The sequence below is a fragment of the Bos indicus genome, chromosome 26, assembly GCF_029378745.1.
Source record: "Bos indicus isolate NIAB-ARS_2022 breed Sahiwal x Tharparkar chromosome 26, NIAB-ARS_B.indTharparkar_mat_pri_1.0, whole genome shotgun sequence".
Classification (NCBI taxonomy): domain Eukaryota; kingdom Metazoa; phylum Chordata; class Mammalia; order Artiodactyla; family Bovidae; genus Bos; species Bos indicus.
The window spans coordinates 46,797,754-46,812,369 of record NC_091785.1 but is presented as its reverse complement, the minus strand read 5'-3'; the positions used below and the strand labels follow the sequence as shown (position 1 = coordinate 46,812,369).

General features: G+C 49.7%; 1 protein-coding gene across 7 annotated transcripts in view; it reads right to left on the bottom strand.

The window, feature by feature from the left end:
• The window catches only part of PTPRE (protein tyrosine phosphatase receptor type E), a 184,224-nt gene that overhangs the window by 134,314 nt on the left and 35,294 nt on the right, over positions 1 to 14,616 (bottom strand). Inside the window, exon 1 of one of the 7 annotated variants that reach the window (XM_070781098.1) lies at positions 422 to 517. The exons of the other annotated variants lie outside the window; for them this stretch is intronic. The gene's annotated coding sequence lies outside the window, so the exon portion shown is untranslated. Of the gene's footprint in view, positions 1 to 421; positions 518 to 14,616 lie in introns of those variants that run through there. 7 annotated transcript variants of the gene reach the window in all.

Genomic DNA, 14,616 nt, shown 5'->3' with positions numbered 1-14,616 from the left:
CCCAGGCTCCCTGGCTGGCCTCTCGGCTCCCTGAGAGTTCTGAGAAAGAACCCGGGACCAGGCTCCACCTTCCTGCGGGCGCAGGGGCGGTACCCGGGGCATCCCTCCCCTGGTGAGGGCCAGAGCCTTGTGCCCTGAGTGGCCAGACTTCCCTCGACCCCTGGGGCCGGGCGAGGAGGACGGGACGGACAGGTTGTTTACTGCGCTTCCCTGTCGTTACCCTAAACTTAAAGGAAAGGAAGATGATGAAGGCTTATTGTCCAATGAAATTAAAGCAACCCAGGAGTACGTGAAGGAGAGTTCGGGTCTCTCTCCCAGCCCCCAGGGCGAGCATCTCCTGGGTGGTCACTGTATGCTGGGCAGCATGCAGGGTGTGTTTCCTGCTTTCTTTCACTCATCCATTCATTCATTCCGCACTCACCTGCCAAGTATCCGCACTCAACGACCGACCTGCCCTGCCCAGGACAGCGTGGGAGCAAGAGGGTCCCGGCCCTGCTCAGTGCGGCTCACCATCGTGTGTGTCTGCGTGTAGAGAGGGACGAATGACGATGTTAACACACAATGACACATGTAACAGTGATGAAGAGATGAAGCTGGTGGGGGCAGTCACACGGCTGCAAAGGCAGCCTCCTGAGGAAGGGGAGTCCACCATAGTGAAGATGCCTCCACCCCGGGCGCCCCCTCTGTTCACTCTCAGGTGCCGGGCCCCACCTCCCACAGCCTCCTGGGGGAGCCCCATCTCTGCTGGTTCAGTGTCCTGTCGCACTGTCCCCAGTCCTGGGCAGAAAAAGAGGCGGCATCTTCCCGCAGGGAAGTGCCAAGGCTGCCATTGGCCTTTACCAAGACCCCCTTCCAAACACCACCTCCCCGCACCCCGGCCCCGAAGAGAGGGCTCTAAGGAAGCATTTCAATTCTCCAGCACCGGCGCCTTGTGGACGGCTCCCCAACAAGCCCACACTGTTCTCGCTCCCCTCCTGCTAACCCAGCTCCCAAAAGAGGAGGCTGTCACCGCTCACGGTATGAAATAATTAGGCTGCAGCTGGGATATCTTGCTGAATGTCTAATCGTTTTCATTTGTGGGAGCTTGAAAACGAGCACTTATATGCCCCAGAGAAGGCCATATGCATGCGGGACACGTGGGGAGGAGCAAAGGCTGCCTGAGACCCGGGGCTCGGCCTGGACCGGGGAGTCTCTGGCATCGTGTGAATGAGTGCTCACAGCCAACGGGAGGCGGTGGGGACCACCTGCTTCCGGGTAAGAAAAAGCTTCACATTTGGGGGTTCATAAATTCCAGCAAGGCCTGGGTGATGGCAGATTCACAAGGAGTCAGTTAGGGGTCCAAACAGGACTCGGGTCCACTCCTGGCTCCAGGGACACAGCTATGTGGTGATGAGCAAGAAGGGATCCTGAGAGGCCTAAGTCACAGCAGAGATGTCATCCTAGGGCCCAAGACCAGCAGAAGATGATATCACTGACTCCATGGACATGAGTCTGAGCAAACCCCGGGAGACAGGGAAGGACAGGGAAGGCTGGCGTGCTGCAGCCCACGGGGTCGCGAAGAGTCAGACACGACTTAGTGACTGAACAACAGCGAAGAAGTCTTGGCTTAGGAAACAGAACAGGCTTTCCTCTCTATGGTCCTTCTTGAACTTCTCTGTCTCTCTGAAATCCAGCTCAGCACCCGTTTACTCCGTGTCTGCTCGACGCAGAGGCCAGTGTAGACGCTGCAGGTGGGGGAGGTCCACTCTCCCATGGACGTCCCACTTCACCCTTCTAAGGACACTTCAGATGCCACCACCTGACCACTGAGGACCAGGCACCCTGAGTCTACCAGGCACAGGGAACGCCAGGAAGCCTGACAGGGGAAGTGGGTCTCCCTTCTGACCAGCTCTGTCACGCATTCACTTCCCTTGAACTCTGATCACTTTTCATCTGCTATAGCAACACTATGCATGCCATTCTAGCTTCCCAGGCAACTGTATTCTCCATGAGGACAGGCGCTGTGCACCCGCTGCAGCTCTGGGGAGAATCCCAACATAGCTCCACTCACATGACTTCAGAAGTACAAGAGCTTCCCCGGTGGCCTGCCAAGCCTTGTGCTAGGAGCTCTGTAACACTGTCCCATTTATCGTCACAAGTGGCCTGCATGGTTGGTATTATTTGCGTTTCACAAGTGAGATAGGGCTTCCCAGGTGGCACTAGTGGTAAAGAGCCCACCTATCTATGCAGGTAGACTTAAGAGACATGGGTTCGATCCCTAGACTGGGAAGATCCCCTGGAGGCGGGCATGGCAACCCACTCTGGTATTCTTGCCTGGAGAATCCTATGCACAGAGGAGCCTGGTGGGCTACAGTCCATGGGGTCGCACAGAGTCAGACACGACTGAAGCAACTTAGCATGCACACACGCACAAGTGAGATAAGGGAGGATTAACGGCTTCCCAAGAGCCGATTCATTGGAAAAGACCCTGATGCTGGGGAAGATTGAGGGCAGGAGGAGAAGGGGACGACAGAGGGTTAGATGGCTGGATGGCATTGCCGACTCAGTGGACAGGAGTTTGAGCAAGCTCCAGGAGACAGTGAAGGACAGGGAGGCCTGGCATGCTGCAGTCCATTGGTCACAAAGAGTCAGACATGACTTAGTGACCTAACAACACCATCACCAAGGTGGCACAAGTGGTAAAGAACCTGCCTGCTGATGCAGGAGACATAAGAGACTCGGGTTCGCTCCCTGGGTCTGGAAGATCCCCTGGAGTAGGAAATTGCAATCCACTCCAATATTCTTGCCAGGAGAATCCCATGGACAGAGGAGCCTGGCAGGCTACAGTCCATAGGGTTGCAAACAGTCAGACACGACTGAGTGACTGAGCAGACAGGACTGAGCAGTCAAGACAAGACACTAGAGAGGTGAGGAGACCATCCTAGGTCTCCCTGCTGGCAAGTGGCTGAGCCAGGGTCACTCCCAGTGTGTCTGGCTCCAGCCATGTCCGAAACCACCATGAAGAATGTGCTTAAAGCGATTTGAACAGCCTGCTGTTTCCCAACAATGGACTTACACTTCTGACTTGCCTGGTGATCCTTTTCTTTGCCTTCAGGAAGACTGCCTTCTATCAAGCTTATTTCAGTGGTTATTACAAAGTATAGAGTAATTAAATCTTAATTATTGAAGATGTGCACTTACAATTTAGAAACAAAAAGGGGTAAGAAATTCAAGAAAAAGCACAGGAGGACCCAAGAAATGCAGACACTGGCATCTTGATGCCGGGTCATCACTGTTAAACTGGCTCATTGGGTGACTGTGGAGTGAATGAATGTGAACACGAGTGGTGAGTGAGTGAGGAATGAGTGAGCCGGGTGCACATGCCTTGTACTTCTCCACTTCCCTCAAGCCCTAACCTGCAATTCACCTTGATTTTTCTTTTTTTAAAAAAATTAAGAAATAAGACAAGTTGAATAGAACTGTATCTATTTAAAGAAATTTGAAGCAATAATTAATAACCTCCAAAATCAGAAACCACCAGGCATAGACAGGTATATTCTGTTAATACCAAACATTTAAGGAATACATTATATTATACCATCTGTCTATAATCTCTTCTAGAAAGAAGCAAATACTTTCTAACCCATTCTATGAAGCCTGCATTACCTTAATATCAAAATCAGACATAGACATTACAAGAAAAGAAAACTACAGACAAATATCCCTCATGAACATAGACGCAAAACCTTCAACAAAATATCAGCAAACAGAATCCAACAATGTGTAAAACAAATTGTGTACCACAACTAGGTAGGATTTATCCTAGGTGTGTAAGGCTGGTTCAACATTTGAAAACCAATGAATGTAATCCATCACATTAATAGTCTAAAAAAGAAACATCCCATGACCATATCAATAAAAATGGAAAAACCATTTGACAAAACGTAGCACACATAAATGATAAAAACTCTCAGCAACTAAGAATAGAATGGAACTTCCTTAACTTAATAGAGAACAGCTACTAAAAAAAGCCTACGGCTTGCAATACTTGATGGTGAGAAACTTGAAGTTTTCCCATAAAAACAGGAACAAGGCAAGCATGTGCTCTCTCATTGCTCCTTCTCAACATCATACTGGAAGCCCTAGCTAACGCAATAGGACAAAAAAAAAAAAAAAAGGAAATAAAAGGTATAGTCAATGGTAAGTAAGAAATAAAAACTTTTTGTTCACAGATGACAGTAATTCTTTATGGAAAAAGTCTGAAAGAATTGGCAGGAGGAAAAGCAACTCCTGGAACTAGCAAGCAATTACAGCAAAGTTGCAAGACACAAAGCTGAGGGCAAAAGTCACTGCTCTTCCATACACCGGCAATGATCAAATGAAATGTGAAATTGAAAACACAATACCATTTGTACCAGCACGCCCCCAAAATGAAATACTTAGGTATAAATCGAACAAGATAAATTTCAAAATCTAGGTGAGGAAAACTACAAAACTATAATGAATGAACTAAAAGAATAACTCAATAAATATATATTTCATGTTCATGGGTAGGGAAACATAATATTGTGAAGATGTTCGCTCTTCCCAACTTGAGCTATTGATTCAGTGCAGTCCCAATCGAGATACCAGCAAATTATTTGTGGATATTGACAAACTGATACTACATTTATATAGAGAAGCAAAGGCCCCACAATACTAAAAGAGAAGAGCGCTGGAAGACTGACATTACCTGGATTTTATGGTTTACCATGAAACTATGGCAATCAAGACAGTGTGATGTTGGCAGAAGGACAGAAAAATGGAAGACACCAGAGAGCCTACAAAGAAACCCCCATCACTGTAGTCAACTGATCTCTGACAGAGGAACAAAGCAATGCCGCAGAGTGAAGACAGCCGTTTTCAGCAAACGGTGCTTGAACAACTGGACATCCACCAGCAAAGAAATGACTGCAGACACAGAGCTTACTCCCTTCACAAAAAGTCACTTCAAATGGATCCGTCTTGTAAAACTTAAAACTATGAAACTTCTAGAAGATAACACAGGAGAAAGTCTAGACAATCTTAGATACGATGGTGACTTTTCAGATGCAATACCAGAGACATGATACATGAGAGGAGGAACTAATAATCTGGACTTCATTAAAGTTAAAAACTTCTGCTTTGTGCAAGACAGTGTTAAGAGAAGAGAGGACAAGCCACACATGGGGAAAAGTATTTGCAAACGCCATATCTGATAAAGGGCTTTTCAAGAATATACAAAGAATCCTCAAAACTCAACAATAAGAAAACAAACAGCCTGATTAAAAAATGGGCAAAATGCCAAACAGATGCCTCAGGGAAGAAACATACAGATGACAAGCATATGAAAAAAAAATGTTTCTACATATACGCCATCAAGGAAATACAAATCAAAGAAACAAGAGATTCTACTACACACCTACTGGAATGGCCAAAACCCAAAACCCGACAGCACCAAAGGCTGGCAAGGACACGAAGAGCAGAAACTCGTTCCCCGCTGGGAATGCAGAACGGCACAGCCACTCGGAAAGACAGTTTGGTGTTTTCTTACGAAACTATAAACAGGCTTTTATCGTGTGATCCAGCACTCGTGCTTCTTGGTATTTACCCAATGAGTGGAAAACTTATGTTCACACAGAAACCTGTATACAGACGTTTACTCACAACTGCCAGAACTTAAAAGCAACTGAGAAGTCCTTCCACAGGTGAACGGATAAATAAACTGTGGTCCATTCAGTGAAACACTGGTGTTAAAATGAAGCGAGCTGTCAAGCCAGGAAAAAACATGGAGGAATCTTAAATGCACATCAGTAAGTGAAAGAGGCCAATATGAAATGGCTACATGTAGGTGTGATTCCAACCATGTGCCATTCTAGAAAAGGCAAAATGATGAGACAGTGAATAAAGATCAGGGGTTGCCAGGGGTTAGGAAGGAAGGAAGGATGAAGAGACAGAGCCAAGAGGGTTTTTAGGGCAATGAAACAATTATATAGGACACTGTAACTGTGGACACACGCCATATGCATTTGTCAAAACCCATAGAGCATAACATCCAGAGGAAACCCTAATGTAAACATGGGCTTTGGATGACACATGTCAGCGTAAGTTCACTGACTGTAACACAGGTACAGCCGTGAAAGTAAGAGACACCTGCTCCTTGGAAGAAAAGTTATGACCAACCTAGATAGCATATTACTAAAGAGCCTCTTGATGAAAGTGAAAGAGGAGAGTGAAAAAGTTGGCTTAAAGCTCAACATTCAGAAAACTAAGATCATGGCATCCGGTCCCATCACTTCATGGCAAATAGATGGGAAAACAGTGGAAACAGTGTCAGACTTTATTTTTCTGGGCTCCAAAATCACTGCAAATGGTGATTGCAGCCATGAAATTAAAAGACGCTTACTCCTTGGAAGGAAAGTTATGACCAACCTAGACAGCATATTAAAAAGCAGAGACACTACTTTGTCAACAAAGGTCCGTCTAGTCAAGGCTATGGTTTTTCCACTGGTCGTGTATGGATGTGAGAGTTGGACTATAAAGAAAGCTGAGTGCTGAAGAATTGATGCTTTTGAACTGTGGTATTGGAGAAGACTCTTGAGAGTCCCTTGGACTGCAAGGAGATCCAACCAGTCCATCCTAAAGGAGATCAGTCCTGGGTGTTCATTGGAAGGACTGATGTTGAAGCTGAAACTCCAATACTTTGGCCACCTGATGCGAAGAGTTGACTTATTTGAAAAGACCCTGATGCTGGGCAAGATTGAGGGCAGGAGGAGATGGGGACGACAGAGGATGATATGGTTGGATGACATCATCGACTCAATGGACACTGGTTTGGGTGGACTCCGGGAGTTGGTGAGGGATAGGGAGGCCTGGCGTGCTGCAGTCCATGGGGTCTCAAAGAGTGGGACACAACTGAGTGACTGAACTGAACTGAACACATGTTCTACTCTGGTGGGGGACAACGTGTGGAGGCAAGGGCTAAATAAGTCATCTCTTCACTTTCCACTCAGTTTTGCTGTGACCCTGAAATTGTTCTAAAAAATGAAGTTTATTTAAAAAAAACAAAAACAAGAGGCCATGGGGTGGGCGTGGCCCCAGCTCAGGCTCTATGCTGGTCTCTGGAGCCCAGGCCTGCCCTCCTCAACCTGCTTGCTCTTCCCCAGAGCGCTCCATGCCTTCCCAGCAGAAAACCTAAACACTTGGCCTGAGAACCCCTTCATCATGAGGTCCCCACTAACCTGAGGACTCCACCTTCCCCAGCCACATCATTCCCTTGAACTCCAAGAACACTGAGCTTCAGCGATCCACCACCAACCGTGTTCTTCCCACTTCTGGTTCCAGGGTAATGCCATTTTAGTTTGTATACTAAATTTTAAAGCACATGCGATCCAGTGCAGACACGTTATAACCCGCAGTGTGTGCCTGAATATCTTTGTCCTTGCCCACAAGTACAGAAGGACAGGTGCTCACAGGTGCAGGCTTTGGGATAATGATGCATTTGTGTATTTTGTTCTTCTTACTTATGAAGCATTGCAGACCCCCCAACCCTGCCAGCCTCTAGAGATCTGACAGATGCCTCCAAAGGGCTGCATCGTGGTCCATGATGCTGACGTGGAGACAGTCTTTTATCAACCTTTCCCTATTGACGGACCTTCACATTTTTTAAATAATTTTTATCTTTTGCCACAGGAAACATCTTTGTGCACCTGTTCCTACTTGTTGTTGCTGTTCAGTCACTCAGTTGTGTCCTCTCTTTACAATCCCATGGACTGCAGCACACCAGGCTCCCCTGTCCATCACCATCTCCCAGAGTTTGCTCAAATTCATGCCCATTGAGTCAGTGCTGCTATCTAACCATCTCATCCTCTGTCACCCCCTTCTCCTCCTGTCCTCAATCTTCGCCAACATGAGAGTCTTTCCCAATGAGTCAGTTCTTCGCATCAGGTGGCCAAAGTATTGGAGCTTCAGCTTCAGCACCAGTCCTTCCAATGAATATTCAGGGTTAATTTCCTTTAGGATTGACTGGTTTGATTTCCTTGCCATTCAAGGGACTTGGCCCTGAAATGAAGGCAGAGAGTCTGACTTCGCATCTCTTTCTTCCTATAGCCTTGAGCAGGACTGGCCACTGAGGAGGTGATCAATACTGCTCTGTAATGGCATGAATGGCTATCACACTCTCACCCGCCATGTGTTCAATGCAATTTTTGCTTTGTGTTTAGGCCTTGTGGCAGAATCTCCCACCAAATACCTAAGTAATTTGTTACTGAAGCTAAATTGGCACACATTCATTTTTAATCATTTGAGGCTTTCAAAACATTCTATGTGTTTATCCTTCAATATAAACATGGAAACTTTTAGAAGCAGCATTTCATTCACACCACGACAATTTGTCCCGAGGACAATTTTCCCAACCTTAAGCACCAACAATGTTAGATAGCATTACTGACTCACTGCACATGAATCTGACAAACTCTGGGAGATAGTGAAGGACAGAGGAGCCTGGCATGCTATAGCCCAAGGAGTTGCAAAGAATCAGACACGACTTGGCAACTGAACAATGTTACCACATTTTGGGGACAGTAAATAGAGAAAATTGAAATTCCTTTGAAGCGAGATAAGGGAAGTTCGAGAACTAAAGCTTGATGTGGGTTTTCTCAGGATGCGCTGAGCTTATGGGATCTTTCCTTTTTAACCTTTTATTTTATATTGGAGTATAACTGACTTATAACATTGCGTTAGCTTCAGGTATATAGCAAAGTGATTCAGGTACAGGTATACATATATTGATATTTTTCAGGTTCTTTTTCCATATAGGTTATTATAGAATATTGAGCGTAGAGTTCTCTGTGCTATACATAAATGGGTACTTGTTGCTTATTTGTCTTATGTATAGTAGGGTCTGTCTGCTGATCCCAAACCTCTAAATTATCCCTCCCCTAATCCTTTCCGCTTTGGAAACCATAAGTTTGTTTTCCAACCATAAGTTTGTTTTCCGCATCTGTGAGTCTGTTTTACGAATAAGTTCACTTGTGCTGTCTCTTTTAGATTGTACATATGAGAGGCGCCATCTGTATCCTTACCTTTCTCTGACTGACTTCACTCAGTAGGATAATTTATCGGTCCATCCATGTCGCTGCAAATGGCATGATTTCACTCTTTTTCATGACTCAGTAATATCCCCCTGTATATATGTGCCACACCTTCTTTATCCATTCACCCGTCCATGGACATCTAGGTTGCTTTCCCATGTCCTGGCTAATCTTTCCAACTGGACTCTGACAAGAGGGGCCCACTGAGTGCAGCTCAGCTACTTTGTCGGGAAGATGAGCGGGGACCCTGTGAGTCACCTCTGATGGTCTCAGAAGCGCCGAGGGCAGCAAATGTATTTCTGGAGTCACCATGAGGAACAAGGAGGCCCCTCTTTCTTCTGTCACAGCAGCGGATTATCAGCTTGACCCAGGTAGCTGGAGGAGCCCCACCGCCTCCTGACGCGCCTGGCCTGTCAGCCCTCACCTTCCCACGGGACGGACGGGGAGTCCTTCTCCTGACCCTGACCCACCCCCATCCCTCTGGGGCTTCCCTCAAGCCTCGGCCTCCGCACAGCAGGCCCCTCTCAGAGTCCCTCAGAGACGCCTCAGGCTCACGGGGTCACTCAGATCCAAGGCCAGTGGCCCCCAGAGGTGACGCCCCACCCTCTCCTCAGCTACAGCACAGGACCAGGAGCAGGCCCAGGGTCAGGAGGGATGGGGACAGATACACAGAGCACACGCCTGCGGGTCCGTCCACCAAAGAGCGAGCAGACAGGGAGCGGGTGACGCGTCGGGGAAGGAAGTGTGTCACCGACAGGAAAACAGAATGGCTCTGGCCCCCACCGTCGGGACTCCGAGAGGAAGCCTCGCTCAGGCCCTCGTCTCCCGGCGGCCTGGCCCCTGGGACGGGCCTGGGGACACCTGACCCACCTCCCCGAGGCCGTGTCACGGAGGTGGCTCGGCTCAGAGGCGGAAGAGGGAGACCGGTGAGTCCATCTTCAAACCCCCTGAGCTGAGCCTGGGGGACGTAGGGACATGAGCGAGGGCAGGGCAGGCCCTCAGGCCCAGGAGAGGAGGTGCTGGCCGCCAGATGGACGCCATCGCGCCTGCAGACGCTGTGAGCCTCCCAACGACCCCTCCGTTTTGCCAACCTTACCCCCTCCCTCCCGCGGCCCCCGGGCATGGTGGTGTTGCTCCCCCAAGCTGTCCAGTTGACTGGAGGCTGTCCTGATGCCTCCTGCTCTTACTCCAGTCATCTAACTAGTCATCTGACTAACTAACTTAGTGATCTAACTAAGACACTGCATCCTGAGAGCTCTGCTTCCTGAATTAATTCATGGACCTGGCCCACTGGCAGCATGCTCATGTCCCTCAACCTGACTGCAGGGCACCCACATGGCCTCTCCCCACAGCTCCTCTTCCAACTGTTCTTGGCTTCCAGCAGCCTCTTGCCTACATGGAGCCAGAAGGGACACTCAGACACAGAGATCTCCCGCTTAAACTCCGCATGTGGCTTTCCGCACTGTCCCCAGGCTTCTTACAAGCCCTTCATGATCTGATCTTGGCTCCTTTTCCAGCTTCATCAACTTTCGCATCCAGGGGTTAATTCACACACCTACCTATCCACCCACCTCTCCCTGCTCCTGCATCCAGCCACCGGTCCAATCAACGTCTGCATCCCAGAGCTGCTCACCTGGGCCTCACGGCGCTCTCATTATGACGACAGCAGCTAAGGTCTTCCTCTTAGTCCTAAGTCCTGCTTTATCCCTAGGCTGCTTTCCTAGATCCCCAGGGCACCCTCTGTGCACTTGGATCTCGGCCCTGCCGTCAGCGGGGCCCTGCTCTGCAGCCTCCCTCCACCCCGTCCACTGGTTGATGTGTGTCCCTGATAGGGACCCCTTTGTCTTCTCTTGAGCTCCCCCCACCCCTGACTTGCTGGGACAGCCGCAGGGCTCCTCACCAGGCTCCCCAGCCCCGGTCCCCGACAGGGACCCCTCCTCCTCCTTCCCCAAAGTCTGCAGCCTGAGCGGCAGACTCCTCCATGTGCCTTCCCCACCCCAGCCCTCACTGCCCACCCCAGTGGGCAGGCCCAGCTCCAGGCAGGGCCACTGCCAGCCCAGTCCGCCTGTCCAGCTACCCAAGAGCAGGGCCTCCCCAGCTCTATCGGAGTCAAAGGAGGACAGAAAAACCCCCGTGGGAAGTGCCAGCCACAGCACAGAATAAAGTGGTGCAAGTCTCCTCCCCAGCTCCATCTGTCTCAGAAACGAGATCGGGGGCACCTCTCCAGCTAGGAGACCTCCAGACCTCTCCAGGCAGCAAGACTCCCGGGGGCCCAGGTTGGGGTGGGGGTCCTCAGGTGCCTGCAGCCTGGCCTGGGTGGGGCGGGGCCTGCACCGTGCTCCCTCCCAACAAAGACTCTGAGTGAGGTGCTCCCAAGCCCCGCCCCTCCTTCCCTGCCCTTCCTTCCAAGTGTGGGAGGACACAGGGCAGGGAACTCCAGGAGTCAACAGAACAGGAACCAGAACTGGAGGGATCCCGGGGGCCCCTGTGGGAGGATCCCGGGTCCAGTGGGAGGCAGCAGCTAGGTGGGGACCAGCTGGACACTGTTCCTCCACACAGACGTCACAGACGCGCCAAGATTGGCCAGGGGAAGAATGAGAGCCTTTTGACACGGTCCTGATTTTTAGAGATGAACATCCATTTATCCAAAGCTGATGCAGACAGGACCACATTCTGCTTGGAACCACAAATGCAGAGAGGGTTTCCTTAAAAGGCCTCTTATCAAGTTTAAAGAATCTTACTGCTTTTGTTAGGACAGGATGTGGTAGTACCTGGCTGAGCAACAAGAGACGGATAAAACGGAGAAAAAAGATCACTGAGGTTTCTGCTAGACTGAAGAGGGAAGAAAATAATTCTCAAGAACCCTGTCTGTGTGATAAAAAAGAGTTTGGAGTTTCCCAGATGCTGTCCTCAGATTCTGGCGCTGGTAGGAATTTTTAAATTGTGGTGGGGACTGCTTCCCTTGTGGCTCAGTTGGTAAAGAATCCGCCTGCAATGCAGGAGACCTGGGTTCGATCCCTGGGTTGGGAAGATTCCCTGGAAAAGGGAAAGGCTACCCACTCCAGTATTCTGGCCTGGAGAATTCCATGGACTGTAGGGTCCATGGGGTCACAAAGAGTCAGACATGACTGAGTGACTTTCACTTTCAACATAGACTGAACATAAAATTTACTATTTTAAGCCTTTTTGAGTGTACAGTTCAGTGGCATTAAGTCCCCTCACAGGGCAACCTTCACCACCAGCATCTCCAGAACTTTTTCATCTTCCCAAATGGAAACCCCACACCCACTGAACATTTCCCATCCCCTCCTCCTCCAGCCTCCGGGAACCTCTTCTCTGCTTTCTGTCTCTGTGACTTTGATGATCCTAGGGACCTCCCCTGAGTGGAATCACACAGCGTTCATCCTCTGTGTCCAGCTAATCTCAATGAGCCCTCAAGGTTCACCCATTACTATAGCTGTGTCAGCATTCCCTTTTCAAGGCTGAATAATACTCCATTGCGTGGACAGACCCCATTTCCTTTATCCATTCTTCTGTTGATGGACTCTTCGCATGGCTTGGCTTTCAGATCTAAAGACAAAGGGTCAAACTGAATTTGATCCAGTTGACCTTTCAAAGGCATGGGCCTGTCAGTTAATTCAATTTTCAAAATCAAGGCTATCATACAAGTGAATGAAAAATTTTTACTTTATTAAATTTCACTACAGACAGGCCAGTACCCAGCACCCACCCCCATGACTCCCTCATTTCCTCAGTCCTCTTCCAGCCCTAGTCGTTTTTACAGCCTCTGATCACAAGCAGAGGGAGCGAGATTCCTGGATTCTCTTTCGTTAAAATGCCTTCCTACAACGTGCGGGTCTCCTCTTATTACTTCCGGCCGGGCGGTCTCGGGCTCCCTGGCAGGTCAAGCGGAGTGTCTGCATACAGTTGACATGCAGGAAAACCAGGCTGCACTGGGCGATGCTGACCTACTTTTCTCTGTGAGATATTATAAGAAGATGCTCAGCGTGGCAGCTAAGTGACAACATTTTGCTTGTCTCCTTTGCCTTTTTTTTCTCCTTCTAGGGACAGAGTCTACAGCCTCGCATCAGCTCTGCACTTGGCCTGGGGGAGGGCTGGGCTGCCTTGCCGCCTTACCTGTTTCCCACTCTTCAAATCACCTGGCTGCAGGCAAGGGCACCTGGGGCCTGAGTCCATGAGTCAAAGGAGCCTGGATATAAAGACAGAGCCTTCGAGGATGCCCGTGGGGACTTAGGGAGATGGAGGAGGCAGAGGTGCACTGTGGAAAGGACAGAGGGATGGATTTCCAGAGGTAAAGAAATGAACCAGGAATGAATCAGTTATGGGAGGAGAAAGCGACTGCCCAGAGACCACATGCAGCCAGGAGATACAGCCTGTTTAGCTCACCTGGTATAAAGAATATCCTACTCAGTTGTCTGCATTTTAAAATTATATCATATACATACACAAAGGAGATGGCCATTTATCTTGAAAAATCAGATGTTCCCCGCCCCCACCCCACCAGGCTTACCCTGAGCAGGACGCCCCCTGTGGTCAGGGCAGGTGCTGCTCTTCCCACCCCTGCTCTCCTGGTGCCCGAATACACCTGCCTTCCAGGCCTGTGCCCCATGACCTCAGCCAGGGCTAGGGGACAGGGCATAGGACAGAATGGGCATGCCGGAAATCGCTCCCATGAGCACTGGCTGTCCAGGAATGCCAGGGCGAGGAAGAAGGCGATTCTAGCTGGAAAGAAAGTTTAATCTGAAGTTCTCGACTTTAACATTTGGAGACATCCAGAATCAGTGCACTTTCTGCAGCCTGGCGCAAGTCTAGCCTTTTAAATGGTCTTGACCTTGACCTTGACCTTGATGCCTGTGGACACTGCAGAGCCTCCTGCTTCCACCAGCCCTGCCCCTCCCTCCCATCTGGTCCAGCCCTGTTCCTGGAGCTCCTGCAGACAAATGCCTGCCTCTGCCAGCTCACTGCCTCCTCCCGGCCGATGTCCTGCCCCGCATGGACCCCTGGGGAGGCCCTTCACTGTTGGTTCCCAGGCTCGTGCTGGGCCCCTTCTGAGTGCCAGGGGCTGCTCACTCACGAGGAGGGAGTGAGCCAGAGAGCATGCAGAGGATGGCGGGATTGGGGGCAGGGCGGTCAGAGGTCAGGAGGGGCCTGGTTGGAACTTGACCCTGGGGCTGAGAAGATAGGATCCTTGCACGAGGATGACAAGGGGCCTCCAGGGTGTTTAATCAAGGAAGCACCCAAGTCAGGGCAGAGTTTTCAGAAAGATGTTCTGGGAATGGACGTGCGGAGTGGACCAGAAGTATGTGTGGGCTGTCCCCACCTGCTTCTCCTCTTGACAGGGACGGAGTAAAGGGACTAAGTAGGTGATTAAATAGTGAATCCCACTAGGGGACTGTGGATGGAAAAATATGGGCGACCCCTGTAAATTAGTGATTCCTCAAGAAAGCAGCTTTGCTTAACCACAAAACCAAGCAGGCTTGCTCAGCAACAGAACCAGGAGGCAGAA